This window comes from Clarias gariepinus, chromosome 5 (genome assembly GCF_024256425.1).
Source record: "Clarias gariepinus isolate MV-2021 ecotype Netherlands chromosome 5, CGAR_prim_01v2, whole genome shotgun sequence".
Lineage (NCBI taxonomy): Eukaryota > Metazoa > Chordata > Actinopteri > Siluriformes > Clariidae > Clarias > Clarias gariepinus.
The window spans coordinates 17,036,270-17,047,189 of NC_071104.1; positions in this window are offsets into that span (position 1 = coordinate 17,036,270).

Sequence of the window (10,920 nt, forward strand, 5' to 3'; positions counted from 1 at the left end):
TATAAACCATCTAACGTAACAAAGGTAAGCATAATTTAGTTTCCGACTACGTACACAGTTTGCAACTAGACAATCACCTTAATGCATTGTTTATTATAAACGGGCGATTAGGGATTATATAGAGACGGCTGTACATAGAGAAGAAGCCATAACCATGTTCTATAAGAGTATAAGTTAACTTACACTCCGCATTTATCGTGATTATTAGAAAAGGCGATCTGCAAAGAGTCATAGTAAAAAAAATCACACTCACTGAGCCTGGTGAAGATGAAGCAGGAACACGAAGTGTTAGTACAGATCCATTTTTTAGGAGCAGCTTCCTACTAAAACCTGCTTTATATTGACCCGCGTTTATAAAGCAGTCTGGTGAAAAATGATTATCGCAAACATGAACGCATTTAGGTAAATCGGCAGGGACGTTAGCTTCAAAAACTAAATTCAGCCACTGCGTCCTCAGTGGCTCAGATACCTAACCCTAGGTAGGTACCCTAGGTCACTAACCCTAGGTAGTGAATGACAACTGCTGTGTTCGCTATTACACCCAACAACTGTACACAACACTCGCTTAGGCGCCATTTTGCTCCAGCGGCGAAAAACAATGGCCGACAGCTTCTTCTCACTCGAGGCGGGTCTTTGCTAAAACACCAGTGTCAATCAACTTGTGTAGGAACGACCTCTTGTGGTGTGGCGTCACACGGCAAGGCATTTGAGATTGGCCTGATTTCAGAAGGGGCGTGTTATTGTAATAAATGAAAAGAAAACCACTGGGCGGCTTTTTATCATCGTAGAGTGGTTGTGTACGCATTTTCCTAACACACAGTTCAGTCCAAACAGCTTAAAAAAGTGCATGTAGGCCTGTATGACCCCTTTAAACGGTTTAGCTCTCACATACCTAACCAGTCTTCTGATATGCTACAATCCACCATGTTCCTTAAGATCACAAAACTCTGGACTTCTGGTAATTCCCAGAATTTCAAAATCTACAAAAGGGGGTAGGTTTTTCATATTTAGCGCCAAAGCTTTGGAATAGCCTTCCAGACAGTGTTTGGGACTCAGACACAGTTTTCTAGTTTAAAAGTAGACTTAAGACACATCTATTTAATTTGGCATATGCGTAACTCATCCCATAACTTTATACTCCAGTACATCTATCTATGCTAATTCTCTCCTTCTGTTCTTTATTTTTCTACCCATTCCGAGGCATCTGGAGACGGTGCCAGCTTCAGTAGACAAAGGCCGACCCTGTAAGGTTCCTGAGGCATCCAAAGAAAGGACCAGCTCCAGCTGAATTCTGCTTTATGATGGTTGGAGCTACACATGCTGCTTCTGTGCTCCCAGTGATCCAGACCCCATCTGCCCTTTGCACCTACTGACTCATCCCTGTGCTGAACCAGCGATGTTCCTTGCTGGTTTTTCTGACAAAACAGTGTTGCGGGAGAGAGATGTTGATTCATGAAGCTGTTTACAGAAGTGTAGTCCAGTGCGGTAAATGCATTATGGGCAATGCAGTCTGGTGTGTATGTGCACGCGAATGCAAGATGTAAGCTAGGATATAGAGCCTGAGTTGTGTTTTCTCTTCAGTAGTTTTTTTCACTTGGATTTAAGTGCAGGATCCACCCGAAAGTTTGTACTATAGCCCGACAATGCAGCAAATAAAAGAACGAGCACGTATCGACCAGTTCGTCCATCTCATTAATACACACACACACACAGACATACACACCCAGCGCCTGTGCGCACAAACAGAAACACTTATGCGTCGGGATTTATTTAGACTTTTTTTTAAAGGTAAAGTGCAGGTTAATTTGTTTCATTTTTACTTTATATTTTGTATCAATGATTTTTATGTAGGGCACTGGAGGCTCAGTGGTAGGTGTTTCGCCTGCCATGCGGAAGGCCCGGGTTTAATTCCCAGCCAGTTGTAAGGGACCACCACCAGAGGTTGCTGTTTTTAGTTGTATTTTTTGTTGGCTGACTTAGTTTCCCAGAAGGCACCTCGGTCAGGTGATGCGAGTGCACACCTGAGCCGAGGTAGCCAAACACTAGAACTACCAGAGAGGGGCCATTTGGCCCTATCCCCCTAGCTCTACCAGAGAGGGGCCATTTGGCCCGGTTGTTTTTACCTAATATCCTTAATCACGTGTGAACAGTTGCCTTTGTTCTGTAAATGTGGCAATTACTTACAGAGCGACGTACAAGGTGCTATTGACTTTACAATCAGGGATCACAGTCATCTAGGAGCAATATGTAAGGAGCCATACCATGGGTACAATTGGTGTGGAAAAAATGTATTCAAAGATTCCAAAGTTCAAAGCGTTTATTTTCTTAAACAAAAAACATACAACATAAATTTAAATTCAAATTTTATTTGTCACATTCACATACATACACGGTACGGCATGAAGTGAAATGTATTGCACAACTGCCCAACAAATTGACACAATAAAAAAACAATAAAATAGAATAAAAAGAAAAGCATAGAAGAGGCATACTAAAGACAAATGGTATGTAAATTTTACTCATTTATCTCCACGTAGCCTTCTCCCAGCATAAAAACTACTACCACTAATAGAAAAATATATATTTACATAAGTGTGCAACATCTGGTGTTTGTGTATGTGTGTGTGTGTGTGAGTGACCAGTATTTTAGCAGTTCATTGGTGTGATCTGTTGGCACATATCTGGCACTGCCACTCAGTTTCCTTTTTGCATTTTCCACATGTGTACTTGTAGCAGGCTACACAGCGTAAGCTTGCATTTTTTTTCTTGAACTGGAAGGTCACCTGACACTTGGCCCTTTTCCCTGGGTGTGGTGTGGCAGGTTGTTGCCAAAGCAGCTGCTCCTTGTCCACCATCCTTGCTTGCATAAACTGCTTAGCAAGCCCAGTTACAAGCTGCGCCAGAAAATCCACCCTTCTCTCCTTTATTTCAGTGCATGCCTGATACAGCACATGAGCATTCATTGCTGCCATGTCAATCAAGTTGTAAAACACAGCGACTGGCCGTCTCTCCCCAGAGGGACGACTGAGGTCCTTGCCAAGATAAGGGATAGCGTTGCACATGTATTTTGACTTCAAGTCACATGCAACCCAAAACTTGATTCCAAACTTGTCAGGTTTTGTGGCAATGTACTGCTGGAAAGGACAGCGAGACTTGGTTGGAAAAAGTTGCTCGTCGACAGTGATGTGCTGGCCCGGGTTGTAAGACTTGATGCAGTTAGTAACAAACATCTGCCAAACGTTTAAGATTGCTGCGAACTTGTCCGTTGCTACCCGTTGAGTGCGTGTGTCCTTGTCATCGAAGCGTAGGTGTCTCATGATGTCCTGGAAGCGGTTTCGGGCCATTGTGCTCTTGACGTGCGAGATCCCCAATGTTGCCGACCATGCATCAGCCAGCGACGGAATTCTGATCACCCCCCTCCAGAGAAGGATGGAGATGAACACCATCAGTTCATAGACAGACATGTCACAATCTCCTTCCATCCTGCGGCTATACTTAACTGTACATTTTCTTATAGTGTGAAGGATGTCCCAACTTACCAAAAACAAGAAGCTCTGCAAGCGATTTTTGATGGTTCTTCTGACTTCTCCTGTTGGCTCTCCATCACATGTATATGTTTCTAGTTGGCCGTGAGGGAGCGGCCTGCCTACTTCTTCCTCAACCCACACTGTGCCATCTTTTGCCGTCTCAGAGGGTTAACCACATAAGGCATATTTTAGGTTTCAGACATTTAAACACATATGTACTGGTAAAACAACACATGTTGAGCTTGTAAAATACACAAAGATGTCTATGAAAGCAACAATAACAACCCATTCAAATCTAATTTGCTCATGTGTTTTATTCATAACAGATACACATAGTGTAAGTAACTATAAAGTTCACTCTATTCTTCACACATATTTAAGATAAAATAAAATGAAATGATGGATGAAGTGTGTAAGCATATAGTGTTTCACCTTTCATGTTTGTTAATTCAATACTGCTGAATACACCTAATCTTCCTGAAAAATAAAAACTTTGTTTTTTATTCATATTATGTTTATTTGTAATGTGTATCTATTCAAATAACAAAGATAAATTGACAAAGATTTTTATCTTTGCTCACTCTGCTCTTTGCTTTATTTTATACTTTGTTACCTGAAAGGCTTTCTTTTTATTAAAAAAAAGTCTAATTAGTTTGTGTGTACGTCTCAGACAACTTGCAAAATAGTAAAATCAATGAGAAAGAATCATGATGTAATCCTGATATTTATATATATATATATATATATATATATATATATATATATATATATGTGTGTGTGTGTGTGTGTGTGTGTCTTTGACCTTAATTATGTACATTTAAATATATGGTATGTGGTTTATTTTGATAGGTTAACTGTTTTTGTGGCGTTTAGTGCTCCTCAGCGTGTTCAGAGAGAGAGAAAGATCACATCACACATACGCTTCTTCCACTCAACTCTTTAGGTGGATTTTTCCCTGGTTTTTGTTCTCTTCGATTTAAATATGGTTTCCCAGCGTCCTTCAAAGCTTTTCTTACTCTGCCCTTCAATTTGTGGGGGGAAGGGGAGTGACACATTCCAATCGGCCACCCATTTACAAATGAATGGGAGTCCATTGTCAGTGATTAAGTTGTTAGTTTAAAACCAAGGAGCCATTTGGCCTACCTCTGGTAGGGCTGGAGGGGTCAGAAAAACCTGGTAGTTCTAGTGTTAATCTATCTATAAATAGCTGTGTGGTCTGGGAAACTGGGTCGAGCATTTTGGGTTTTATTACTGTCATTTGTGTGGGCATTTTGTGTTTAGTTCTTTTAGTTCATATTTTGATTTATGTTCTGTTGACTTGGGCTCTCATGTTGGCAATGTTTCTGTGTATGTTCTGTGTGTCTGTGTTAGTGGAGCTGATTCAGTCCTGTCCTAGGTGTATGTAAGTACTGTGGTTTTTGTCCTCTTGTGTTCTTGTGTGTTTAGCTAGAGTCAGGTAAGTTGCTGGGTGTGTGTTTTACTAGGAGTGTGTTTAGCTAAAATCTATGTTGTGAAGGATTTATTCCTAATTTTCCTTAATATTTTGTATAAATATGGCACTAATCATTAATAATAGACTTATGTCAGCGTGATTTTTATAAGTTGTTTACTTAATACATGTCCTTGTTTACTTAAGTGTCCTTGTTTACTTAGTTCTCACATGATGTTTTTAACCTTGATTGTATTTTTCTTCCTTTGTTTTTCCTTTCTTGGCCTTGGGTCGATGTTTACATCGTAGTATAAAATGGGTGTTTTGCCATTTATGTTCGGATTTCATTGCCCAGGCTGACTGATTGACGCATGCATGCAAATTAAAACTTCTAACTTCTAAATAAATAAATCTTCTCCAGCTGAACCCTGGCTCTGAGTCTCCTGATTCCTTGATCATCTAATGCTCTGGTCAGATCCAGAAGATTTTATTTTCATTTACAACAGTTGAGCTAACTAACATCCTTCTAGTCATAGCCCCTTTGTGTCTCTAGCTATTCAGTGTTTTCTGCCTCCCTAGTGTCCCAGTGCGCCTGGCCTGGGAGTGCCGCCTCGCCTGGCCTGGGAGTGCAGTTAAGAGTAATCTTAACCATGTTTAGCTAAAAGCCATGCCTAGCTGATTGCCATGTCTTTAGCCCTAGTCCCATCACTCTCTCTGTCCCTAGTCTCTACGTGTCCCCCCCTAGTCTCTACGTGTGTCCCCCTAGTCTCTGCATGTCCAGTTTCAGCTCCACGCGTAGTTTGTGTTCTTTCCTGTGTTTCGTCCTTCTGCCTGTGTTTCGCCACAGGATGTGTGTTATTTGTTCTTTAGCCTGTGTCCTGCCAGAGAGTCCTTGTTAGCACAAAGTTAAGTATTGTTTGAGTTTTATTGTTCCTTTTGTTTGCTAAGTCTATTTACTTATACTTTTATGTTTACTGTCATTAAAAGACTCTTATTTTTGGTTACACAACCCCTCTGCCTCTTGCCTACTCTCTACGCCCACGGCGTTCAACACCAGCCATTACACCCCGAACGTGACACCAGTACCCAAAACCCCAGCAACTGGATGCAGTGCCGGTCCCAAGCCTGGATGAAATGGGAGGGTTGCGTCAGAAAGAGCATCCGGCATAAACCTGTGCCAAGTTGTAGTGCGGACTGGGTATTCCACTGTGGCGACCTCTTGGCGGGAGCAGCCTTGGGGCTGTGGAACGAATAATTTAAGTTTCCATTATTTCTTATCGGAAAAAAAAATTAATTTGGTTTACGAGTGTTTTGGAATACGAGCCTGCTTCCGGAACGAATTTTGCTCGCAATAAACATTTAGTGTAGCCTTGGAAAAAAAACATTTTTAAAAAATGCAATTATTCATTTGCTTCTGGATTTATTCATTATGTGTTTCATACTTTCGTCACAAAATAAACTTTGTCCCTCATGTAGTGCAGCCAATTATATTGTCCAGGATTTCTGCCAAGGGTGGGTGTGGTATAACCATTATAAAATCATTAAACTTTGTTTTGATTGTACAAAGTTCGGCCAAACACTTTACTATGGAGTACATCACCTTAGTGAACACTTTAATTAATTAAAGACTTCCATTTTTATGCTTTATGAAGCATATACTACACCAAAATACTAGACACTTTTTGCCACCATAAATTGGGCTTACCCACACCTGGCAGGTGATTTTATTTTCCTGTTTTTGCTTATATTATACACCATCTGCAAAGGAGCAGGGTTCACCTTTATACCAATAATACCTTAAAAAAGTCAAGTTGCCTTCTAGTTGGTCCAAGGTAAGTTAAAGGATTATTTAAAAAAAATTATATGAAATGAATTTAAAGTTGATTTATGCAAAATGTGTGCTAAACAGAGATTATGATAAAAAACTATCCAATAAAACGTATGACAAATGCATAATTTTATGACATTATATGACTTATTTCAGAATGCATTTTAAAGTAAACATTTTATTGTAGCATTTCTAATATCTAATAGTATATATTTCATATTATTCAGATTTATGCCACTTTTTAAAGTCACAATGGACTTTTTCCAAGTCTAATCTTTTAGGGCTTTGAGACAGTATGACACAAAGTATTATGCCTCAAGAGGAGGCTCCTTTAGTTGTTTTAAACAACAAAAACAAACTTATAAAGGAAAGTTTTAACAAGATGCACAAATACTTAGAACATTGGAGTCAGGGCTGGGATGTGTGGCGGAGTGTAAGAGAGAAGAGATGCAAGTACTAGAATTTTCTCAAGAAGTGACTGGGAATCAAACCCAAGTCTTCCGCATCGTAGATAAGAACCCTACTGCCATTTATTGCAAACCCTTTGATTGTAGTTGTTGCCACAAGGGTGGCACAACTAGGTATTAGGTTTAGAGGCAAATACTTTTTTCACATAGGGCCAGGTATGTGTGGACAGTCTTTTTACCTTAATAAATGATATCATTTAAAAACTGCATTTTGTACTTGCTTTGGTTATCTTTATGTAATATTAAATTTTTTTTTGATGATCTCAATCTTTAGGTGTGAAAAATATGCAAAGAAGCTAATATGAAGCTTATCATTGATGGCACACAAAGCTTTACACATCTAGATTTTACAATATTTGCACATTCTTCCTTGCAGAACTGCTCAAGTTAAGTTAAATTTGATGGTGACCATTTGTGGAGCGCCGTTTTCCACAGATTTCCATTGGGGTTTAAGTCTGAGCTCTAACTAAGCCATGCAAGAACATTCGCCTTTTCTCCTTTGTAGAAGGAGTGTAGTCAGTTTGATGTGTGCTTTATGTTATTGTTTTGTTGGAAGGTAAACCTTCTTTCCAATGACAACTCTTAGGTTTAAAAGAAGTGTGTCCGAGATAAGTTTCAAGCTAAGAGAAGAAGAGTTATTGCTTGTTGTGTCCGCCGCAGCTTACTTGACGGGGCCCTATCGACCGGTAGAAATAAACACACACACACACACACACACACACACACGATGTCCAAAGATCTCTGTTTATTCTCAGGAAAGAGAGCACATTTAAAGCGGTGCTGTGTTCAAACATCAAAAGAAACAGTCATTAACATGTCAGTGATAGAGAGAGCCAGAGAGGAAAGAGGAAATACATTTGCATTCTCGTAATTAAACAAAAGGGTTCTAGCAGACAAGAGCCATTTGGATGTACTGTATATTTGTCTGAATATAGGATATAGAAGGTGTTACCACATAAGGCATCAAGAAGCACAGTGAGGGGGCTGTTCTCAGAGCACATGAATCTTCTTATTAGATTATAGTGTCTTACAATATTTTATAAAACCTTACAACAACTTTCTGGCAGAGAGCAGCAGATTTTCCACAAGACTTTGATAATATTTGCCCTATCTGTTTTTTTTTTCAAGGTGCGTTTTTGTATCGCTCAGGCTTTTTTTGCAACCCTCAAGCCACATTTGTAAGAGTTACTGTAGGTTTCTTCGCCCCTACAGGTAAGAGGGTAAGCCTCTCTAACCAGTTTCCTCCTAGCTCTTTTATTCCGGGGCCATTTTTTAGAAATATCACAACTGAAAGCCAAATGGCTTTGTTTGCTCACTTCACTTAATTAAGGTTACAAGTAATTTTTAGGAAGTGGTGATCCTTTTTCTAGATTCTGTTTAAAATTTTTTCTAACATGAGGTTATATGTTTCACTTGGATATTAAAAGTTGCACTGAGTAAATAGGGTGTGTTGTTGGATTACAAATTTATAAAATTTTTAATTTAGGTTCCATTGTACGAAAGCGCATTGCATTCACAAACAAAAAAAAAATCACAGGAATTATCTCATAATAATGACTTAGTATCTCATAATTATAACTTACTAAATTATAATTATGAGATAAGTGGTAGGGGGGGCATTTTAGCGCATGACATTGGAAACGAAAGTTACTGCATCCTTTTGCGCGGAAGTGCCTCATTGCACACCCATGGAGATGTAGCACCTATCCTATCATTTAGCTTGATAATTGTACATTACGTAAATTAACTACTGGACATTTCTAAAACCCATGAATTGCGCCATTAATACAGTACATATTCCATATGCATATGGAGTTTGAGTTTATCAAATATCTATATTGGTTTTGTAACAGGGAGGTTATAATGTGTATAAGAGCCCTAATGCAGGGCTTTAGAAGGGGTCAATGAAATAGGAGTTGTGAGAGTGCTTATGATATTTAATTGGGAAACTCAAAAAGTAAACAAAATTAAACTGAAAACACAAAATAAACAGAGCTCCGCCATCTACACGTGAATGAACGGCTCTGGCTCTGGAAACTAAAAATAAACTTTAGATCCTCTCGGGGCGCTCGCACTTACCGAGGATTTATCAGAGAGAGAGGGGTTTGTGTATTTTTTGGACTTTTATACTTAACCTGAGCGTGCATGCTGTATGTTGCCTCTGTCTCTAAACAGCACACTTTGTCTGTCTGTCTGTCTGTCTTTTCTTTCTGTTTCTTCATTTCCTTCTTTCTGTCTGTCTTTCTTTTCTTTCTGTTTCTTTATTTCCTTCTTTCTGTCTTTTTCTCTTTCTTTCTTTCTCTCTTTCTTTCTTTTTTTTTTTTTTGTCTTTGGCCCTGATACCTTACCAGTGCTGCCTAAATGATTGCATGAAGTGCAGAGGTAAACAAAGCCTTAAATAAACACACCGCCAGGTGTGGCATGTCCAGGCTAATTACTTTACGGTGGTGTTGCCTGGCAACTGCATATCTATGTGCATGTGCCTCTGCCTGTTTAGAACTTTGTTGGGTAGCAGCCCACAGATCTGCCCACTCAGAACATTGCAGAGTACTTATGCACGGTTTTGCCCCTCGTGAGACCTGCATCGTTACATGTTTAGCTGCTCCTGAAGGTTCTATGAAGGCTACATGTTCGCTCTTTCATTTCACTTTATAATTATGAGAGAGTAAGTCATAAGTATGAGATCAGAATACTAAGTCATAATTATGAGATAACTCGCACCCTAAAAAAAGCAACCCGTAACCTCGAGCAAAAATGGAGAAAAACTAAATTGGAAGTTTTTCGAATTGCATATAAAAACAGTATGCGCAGCTATAGACAGGCTCTAAAAACTGCTAGGACCGAGTATCTTAGCCAACTGATAGCAAGAAACCAAAACAATCTCAGGTTCTTATTTAGTACAGTGGCTCTCCTAACTAAACCTAAGATGCCTGCAGAGAGTATCCTATCACAGTTTAGAAGTGAGACTTTATGGACTTCCTTAATGAAAAAAAATCTATAATATCAGGAAGAAAATAACGAGGTTCAACCTCTAATAGTTTCTCATAACCCAGATCAGCCTAAAGCTTCATATTTAGATTTTCAGTGCTTTACAGGTATAGGACAGGAAGAGCTATATAAACGTATCACCTCGGCTAAATCAACAACGTGCCTTTTGGACCCAATCCCAACCAGATTTTTAAAAGACGTGATGCATACGGTTGGAGAGCCACTTCTAAACATTATTAATTCCTCATTATATTTAGGTCACCTTTCAAGTTGGCATTATATCTAGGTGTACCTTTCAAGTTGGCTGTTATTAAGCCACTTCTTAAACCTAACCTAATTTGGACGTGAATGAAATAACAAAATACAGACTGATTTATTACTATTTTTTTTACTATACTATTTTGTAGATCTAAATAGAGAACCGTCTGGTGTAATGCCAGTGAAATATGGGGTCCCAAAAGGGTCAGTTTTAGGACCACTTCTGTTCCCTATATACATGCTTCTCTTGGGTAAGATCATTAGAAGACATGGGATTAGTTTCCATTGTTATGCTGATGATACCCAATTATGTATCTCAACAAAACCAGATGAAATAGTTGTCTAGACTAACTGAGTGTGCCCAGGACATAAAAGATTGGATGACCAATAACTTTCTTTTAATAAATTCAGATTAGACAGATA